This window comes from Malurus melanocephalus, unplaced genomic scaffold, assembly GCF_030028575.1.
Source record: "Malurus melanocephalus ecotype Western Australia unplaced genomic scaffold, MMel_1.1 scaffold_70, whole genome shotgun sequence".
Taxonomy (NCBI): domain Eukaryota; kingdom Metazoa; phylum Chordata; class Aves; order Passeriformes; family Maluridae; genus Malurus; species Malurus melanocephalus.
Genome location: NW_026623302.1, coordinates 334,297 through 342,223, shown reverse-complemented (window position 1 = coordinate 342,223; position 7,927 = coordinate 334,297). Strand labels below are relative to the sequence as shown.

The 7,927-nt window shown below is 46.6% G+C and overlaps 1 protein-coding gene across 1 annotated transcript in view; it reads right to left on the bottom strand.

Annotated features, from left to right (window-relative positions):
* Positions 1-2,044, bottom strand: part of SLC7A1 (solute carrier family 7 member 1) — a 36,154-nt gene extending 34,110 nt beyond the window's left edge. The window contains exon 1 of the mRNA XM_057366674.1: positions 1,962-2,044. The gene's annotated coding sequence lies outside the window, so the exon portion shown is untranslated. The remainder of the gene's footprint in view (positions 1-1,961) is intronic.
* Between the last annotated feature and the right edge of the window lie 5,883 nt (positions 2,045-7,927).

Below are 7,927 nucleotides of genomic sequence, written 5' to 3'. Positions count from 1 at the left end.
AGTTACTAGCTTCCTCTTCTCTAAGCTAATTGCTTTCATCTAGAAAATATACCGAAGGAATATACTCCACGAGGAGTCAAAAGCATATGGTGTCTCTCCCACGCTCACAACTGAACTGCTTGAATTAGAAAGCTTAGTAGGCCTCAGGTTTCTGYTACAGCCCATTCAAAACAAGAAATGCCTTCTGAACACATCCTCTCACTGTTAAGCACAGCCCTACAAGCAGCAAGGCTCAAAATTTTACAAATATCAGTAAAGTGGCATAAATTAGGAACTAAACACCCATTAGTTCCCCTGTTCAAGAAAAAGCTTTATTTCAAAGCCAACATGACCATCTAAAGCATGCATGTGATGCAGCATTGTCAAGGTCTGTGCCCATCAGATTGCTCAAAATGCAAGGTTTTCAAAATACTTGAATGCAAAATAACTTTCAAGAGTTGTRATAATGCACAAGCTTGCTCCTTCCTTGTGCCAGGATCAGCACTGTGCCATTACACTGTCCCTCCTCTTTTGCATTATATGGAAAACTGGTCCAAAAAACACGTCAGCTGGATGCTGAAGGCAAAAGAAGTCCAAAGAGTACCTGACCAGAAAGGTAAATTTCCTCCTGTTCTTTTAAAGTTTTCATTTTATTTGCCTCTAACTCACAGGCAGCAGAGAGAGTCAAGCATCAGCGTGCCTCAGCTTCAAGAGGCATTGCTGTCCCACTGCAGAAGGTTCCACAAGACACCTACATCACCATGCACGACCACATCTTCACCATTTATCCCCCCATGGCTTAGCAGAGTCCAGAGAGCTGGGCAAAGGGAGGCAGGGTAGGGTATCCACTAGTTCAGTGCTTGTGCTGAATATCACCATGAAGTTGTTGCCCAAGTAACAGTTGCAAATGACCACAGGCAAGTGGCAAAACCACTGGGCTAAGAGCCATCAGGATCACCTCAGCTCTTCTGCCCAGATCTGCAGTCTCTGTAAAGCTGCAATTGCCTTTCTGTTACGAGTCTACAAAGMACCTATAAAACACCAACTTGTTCCAAAACTAAGGTTCCTATCAACACAACTAACCATGCATGTAATCCCAATCTTCCGGTCCAGCCTTAGCTATACATAGATTTCCTCTTAAAGATTTTTTGCGGGTTCCCCTTGCTCCACCCCATCTGACACACACATTCACACACACGTGTGCAAAAAAGATGAGACCCATCTGTTAGCCAGGACAGCTGCCTGCAAAACGCTGACAAACCAAACGGAGATAAGTCCCTGTCCTGGTCACAGGAGCAGGTTCGGGAGCAGCAGGCTCCAACAACTCCCGGGAAACGGGGATGGCTCGAGCACTGTGAGCCCTAAGCGCGATACCGGCATTCTCGGTAAATTTCAGTCTGTTTTGCAGTTTAACTAAGGAAGAAGAGCACAGCACGGCAGTCCCTTGGGAGCTACCCTGCACATGAAAAGGCCGTCAGGGATACGGCCCACTTTCTCCTTGGCACCTGGGCCTTCGCCTCCAAGACAGCATGTTCCCTGCGTCGCTACACGCACGGCACAGAGAAGATAAGCCAAAAAAAGAAAAAAAAAGGAAAAAAAAAAAAAAAGAAAAAAAGAGTATTATAAGAGTATTATCTCGGGAAAAGGCACGCTGCGTGTTTGCCGAGACCCCAGCCCCCAGCCCCCTCCATCCCTGGCAGATGCCCACTTCCGCGCCCCCACGCTCCGGCAGCGACAAGGCCCTCCCCGCCGGCACCCTGGGAGGGGCGSAGGGGCTGCGGCAGGGCCCCGGCAGCCCGGGCTGGGGGTCAGGCGGGGGCAGGGGGGCGCTCCGGCAGGGACGGGCCGCGGGGGGATGCAGGGGCTGCAGTGGGCCGGGAGCGCGCTGCACCGCACCGCGCCGCCTGCTCCGCGCAAAAATGGACGCACACCGCAGCACCGCCGCAACCCCGGCCCGGCCCGGCCCCGGCCCCGGCACTTACCCAGTTGGCAGCGTCGGGAAGGCCCYGAGCCCCCAGCGCCGCTTTAGATCTGCTGCGCGGGCCCGCCCCACCCGCGCGAGGCGGGGCTCCTGAACAGGCTCCACATTCTACCGCAGCGCGCACGTTTCTCACAGGAGATGCCTGAGTGGAATGGGTGCAGTAATAATTGTATCACAATCACAGAATCATGTTCTTAGGAAGATTAATCCACCAACACTAGAGGTTTATGTCCAAAAAGGAGACGGAGGAGTCCTGTAACTTTACTCGAACAAAGGGAGAAGCCATGGGATATTTTCATGGGGTCTCTCAAATGGCTAGAGGATGCAGACTCCTTTTTATCCTCATTTCCCGGTCGCATTTCCCTCTCTCTTTCCCCACTGGCTGAGGTACTTGAGAGGTACAGACTTCCCAAATCACCTAATACAGACCTCCATCTAATGTGCATTCCCCCGCCCCCTCTTTTTCATTGCTTTTGTCTGTTCTGGTTCCAGGGATTTAGCACTGCCTTGGGTGAGTAACAGTCTGTGTCAACTGGTGTAATTCCTATGGAGTTTCCATTCCAATGGTTCTTCCCATTGCTCCTTTCACCTATCAGTATCTGGCCTTATCTATCAGCAGATCCCACAGTTTGTTTTTAAAGACACACCACTCTCATTCTTCCTTTCAATCCCTCCTCTTCTTATCTTCTCAGTAATTGTCTTTACAAACCTTAGTTACCATTGACTACTACTTCTAGGATTGAATAACTCTTTTCCCATTTCTGGCCCAAACGTAACTGACAATATAAGGGTATGATTATTAAGAAAAACATTCTAATGGTGTAATCTTATCACCTAATCTAATTTTCATGTTGTCTTCTGCACCTCKTGTGGAGAGGGAAGGCACAGAAACCACTTAACGCAAAACAATGGTAGCCAGGGTTAGCCCCCCAGCACCTGGAGACCTGAAAGGAGGGATGCCCACAGAGACTATTTCAGCAGACATGGGTGGGCACATGGGGCTTCCTCTGATGTTGACACCCTGGCTGCTGCTCTGGCCATTCCTGCGGAGTGTCAGTCACGGCCTCCCATCCTTCTCCTCCAGCTGAGATTTCCAAATCTCCAGGGTCTTAAAGACCTTGACCCGAGTGTGATGGGTCCACCTGTGTTCAGCTGTCTTGACCACTGTTTCTGTGGTCAGTAACACTTGGAAAGGTCCACGCCACTTTGCCACCAGTGATGCTTTTTTCCACTCCTTAACTAGGACCCAATCTCCTGGTTGGATGTTGTGAACAGCRAAGTCCAAAGGCAGGGTCTGTGCCAGCTGAGCTTTCTGTCAAAGAGATTTCACAGGARAGAGTGTCCTGGCTACATACTGCTTTAAATATACATCACTTGTTCCTCACCTCACCCCCACTAGACTGAGAATTACAAGGGTAAGGAATACCATACATCAGTTCAAAGGGAGATAATTGAATATCTCCCCTGGGTTTGGCCCTTATTCTTGCCAAAGCCAGTGGCAAAAGCTGTACCCATGGCTTCTTCGTTTCTATCATCAGCTTCAAAAGGTGTTTCTTTATTTCTCCATTAATTCCTTCTACCCAGGCCAAACTCTGGGGGTTGCAGGGGGTGTGGAGGTTTCATTGTATGCTTAAAGCTGTCATGACCCCTTAAAGAATTTTCCCGTAAAGTGAGTTCCCCTACCTGAGTCTATTGCTTTCACAATTCCATATCTTGGAATTATTTGTTCCAAAATACCTTARTAAGCAATCCTGTAGTTGCTGAAGCAGTTGGAAATGCTTCTGGTCACCCTGTTAGCTGTACTATTACCAGAAGATATTTAAACCTTGCCACTCRGGGAGTTTCAGTACAATCTACCTGACATCTTTGGAAGGAAAGCACAGCCCAAAGTATCCCTTCCYTGGCAATTTTCTTTGTAACCCTGTTATTGGCTTTAGAACAAATCAAAAAACCATCAGTAGCTCGCTTTGCTGGAGTAAAAAGACCCACAGCAACATACATTTTGAGGAAGGCTTCTGCCAGTCCTCGAGAACCCTAATGACTCCCTGCATTAAGTTGTTTTAGTATTTATAAGGCTAGAGCTTTTGGTATCCACTGCTTACTATCCCTTGTGAACAAATTATTCCCTCTTTCCTCTGCTCCATTCTTTTTCATTATCTCAAGCTCCTCTGGTGGAAAAGACAATTTTTCCAGCACTGGTGGGGCTACTGGGAGCAAAGGGAGGGTCTTAGGGATTTCTGGCAATAGTGCAGCTCTCTGAGCCTCTTCATCAACCAGTCGATTTCCTATTGCTTCCTCTGAGCACCCTGCCTGGTGTCCCCTAACGTGGATTATTGCCACCCCTTTTGGTAAATTCACCACCTCCAATAGGTGAGAAATTAAGCTCTCATGAGCTGACTTTTTTTTCCCTGCTTGTTAATAATGCAAATTATCACCCAATGCATGTATACACCAAATGCATGTATCACCCCTGTCTCAGTTTTGAGACAAATTGTGGGGGCAAACACTCCCAAATTCCAGCAGCCACTACCTGCACCCAGGCTCTGAACAAAATTACCTGTGAGGAAAGTGAAAAAAAAGGTTAACAAAAAAAATACCCACAAGGCATGGAAAAAGGGAAAAGGAATTGTTAAACCTGGGAAGACAGCTGGTGGATTTTAAAGTCCCTTTTTCCTTGGGCAAAGCTTCCCCCGTCTTGGGAGTCCCAGGGCCAGGAAGAGTCATTCTCATGGCTCCCTGCAGGGTTTCACCGACCTTCCTCCTGGAGTTCGTCTGATTTTCAGAGGAGAAAAACAAGCTGAGGAGTCCAAGGAGAAGAGCAGAATCAGTCCCAGGGAGAAAAAAAAAAACTTCCCACTGCCACAGCTCATAGCAGCAGCTAGCAGGAATGTGAGCAGGGTAACACCCYCACACGCAGCAAAACTCAGTTCACTAGGAAAAAATCCTTGAATGAAGTAAAAAAAACTACAGAAGCCATTTCTGGACATAAAGCAGACARTAGGGAATGCACAGTTACTCCAGGACATTCTACCTCTTATTCCTTAACGTTAGCTTAATGCCCAAATGAATACRTTATAACTCTACATACACACATTTATATATACATATATACAGCTATATACTCAGCTCTATACAGACAATGGCAATGACATTTCAGCAAACAATGGCTCTCAYCCAACATCAGATCTTCCTGCAGTATACAACGGATAGTTCCATCCCTCTGCATTATCTACCATGTGCAAATTGGTCCTTGAGCAAAGACAATCCCATGTATGGGTTTTCCTGTAGTCGAGGCAGAATTAATCCAAACATTTTTTCGTAACAGTCCTCTGACGTACTACAGGGACCTTGTCTCCATCTACCATTTGCGGGGCTCAGACTGGGCAGGGCCTGCTCAATTTGTGRAACCTCGGGTATTGACTAACCAGGTGGCCTTTGCTAGATGCAGTTCCCAATTTTTTGAAGATTCCCCACCCAGTGCCCRCAGGGTGGTTTTTAACAATCCATTATACCATTTCACTTTGCCAGCAGCAGGTGCATGGTAGGGAATATGGTACACCCACTCGATACTATGTTCCCTAGCCCAGGTGTTTATAAGGTTGTTCTTGAAATGGGTCCTATTGTCGGACTCAATTCTCTCTGGGGTACCATGACTCCAAAGCACTTGCTTTTCAAGGCCCAGGATGGTGCTACGGGCAGTGGTGTGAGACACAGGCTAGATCTCCAACCATCCAGTGGTGGCTTCTACCACTGTGAGTACATAGCACTTGCCATGATGGGTCTGGGGCAGTGTGATGTAATCAACCTGCCAGGTGTCACCGTACTTGTACTTGTCCCACCTTCCCCCATACCACAGGGGTTTCACCCYCTTGGCCTGCTTGATGGCTGCACAGTTCTCACAGGTTCTTCCCAGGATAAGCTGGGAAATGCTGTCCATGGTTACATCAACCCCTTGGTCTTGTGCCCACTTATATGTGGCATCTCTGCCCTGGTGGCCTGAGACATCATGGGTCCATCRGGCTCGAAACAACTCCCCTTTGCATTGCCAATCAAGGTCTATCTGTGTGACCTCTGTCTTTGCAGCCTGATCTACYTGCTTGTTGTTTCAGTGCTCCTCATYAGCTCTAATCTTGGGGACATGAGCAGACTGTCACAAGTAGTTTTTCTGCCCGGGTAGCGATGTCTTTCCATTCTTCAGCAGCCCAGACTGGTTTTCCCTATAGTGCCAATTGGCCTCTTTCCACTTTTTCAGGAAATTCCACAGAGCATTGGCTATCATCCATGAATCAGAGGTAGAGGTAGAGCTTTGGCCACGTCTCTCTTTCAGCAATGTCCAGGGCCAACCAAATGGCTTTGAGTTCAGCAAGTTGGCTTCATCAAACTTCTCCTTCAGTGGCTTCTGTGTCCTGTCATGTGGGGCTCCATAATAGCTGCCTTCCACTTTCGGTTCATCCCTGCAACACAACAGGAACAGTCAGTGAAAAGAGCATAGCATTTTCTTTCTGCTGGYAGTTGGTTGTACAGTGGAGCTTCCTCAGCAAGCATCTTCTTTTTGCTGGAATAAAACTCTGTATCCAAAAATCATTTRTTGCACCWTAATCCTTCCTTGCTCTTTAATTAAGCAGCTGGTCAGCCTTTCCTAGGTCATTTTAATCTGTGGAACCCAGGAGCAGCATTATTCCATGTTCTCTTCTATCCTGGACCTCATTTTGTTTCTTTTGAACCTGCTTTTTGTTAGCCTTCTTTTTCTTGCACTGGAGAAGACGGTGAACAATTCATGCCTGCTTCCATCTCTGTGTTTTGCAGGCTTTTATACATCTTTATGAAACAGATATTTAACAATATAATATATATTTATGTTTAATATATATATACAGATTTAAGAACTTTGTTTCTAGTCTGGGAAGATCCAGTCAACTTAGTCATCCTTTTCATGGAAGTAATTTTATGCTTTTGGTCATCCTCAGTGCCCTCACTGGACCTTTTGCCATCTTATTCTAAGATACCTAAAGTGCACTAGCTGAATCATAATCTGGAAAGACCTGGCCACAACCCAGCCATCTACTGGAAATGGTCCTGGGGCATGCCATCATCCCGAACATGCCTATGTGTTGTTCCAAGAGAGTATTAGTTGTTACAGACAAAAAACTTTAGCAGGGTGGCACAAACCTTGTGGTGCTCACTCCTTCTATACTTGTAATATAAATAAGGCTAAGAAATGCTCATGGAACTTAACCATGCTTTTGCTAAAATCTTTTAAAGGCCTAAGGTACAGTTTTCATCCATACCAACTAACAGTATCCCAAATAATCCTTAGACACAGGAGCTGTTAGCACAAGCCTGTGGCCATTCCCTATTTACATAGAAGCAGTGGGTTTTGGAGGGTAAGAGGATTTAATAGTGTGGGCATTAACCATTCTGTTCCACAAGCATTTTCTGTCTTCAGCAAGCTTAGTAGGCTAATGRAAAAGCAGTCAATACAGCAGCTTGTGGAACAGTGCTTAGGGACATGCCCTGTGCTGTTCAACTACCAAGCACAGATGTAGCCTGGAMGTGTGAAATTAAGTGTGAGATGAATACTGCCTTGTCTACCACAACAGCATGATAGATAAAGCAGTGAGGAGGGCAGAGCTGCTTTGACTGAGCAGTTCAACATTTCCTGGGAGAGGGCTGTCTTGCAGACATATCTGTAGCAGGAACTGTTTAACACCATGGGCAACAGAGGACTGGTACAGCATCATAAGCCGTGACCATGTTTTATTTGCTAATACAGGTGTGGCTAGGGAGGCTGGAGCTTTGTTGCAAACCTAGAACCAGACAAGACAGTTTTGAACAGGYGGCTTTGGCATATTCCTCAGGAGCAGCTCAGACCCATACCAGTTGTGATAGATTTTAGCCCTCAGAACGTGACTTTTTCTCATTTACTAGACAAAAGAATAAGACATAATCCTCAGCATTGTACATTTT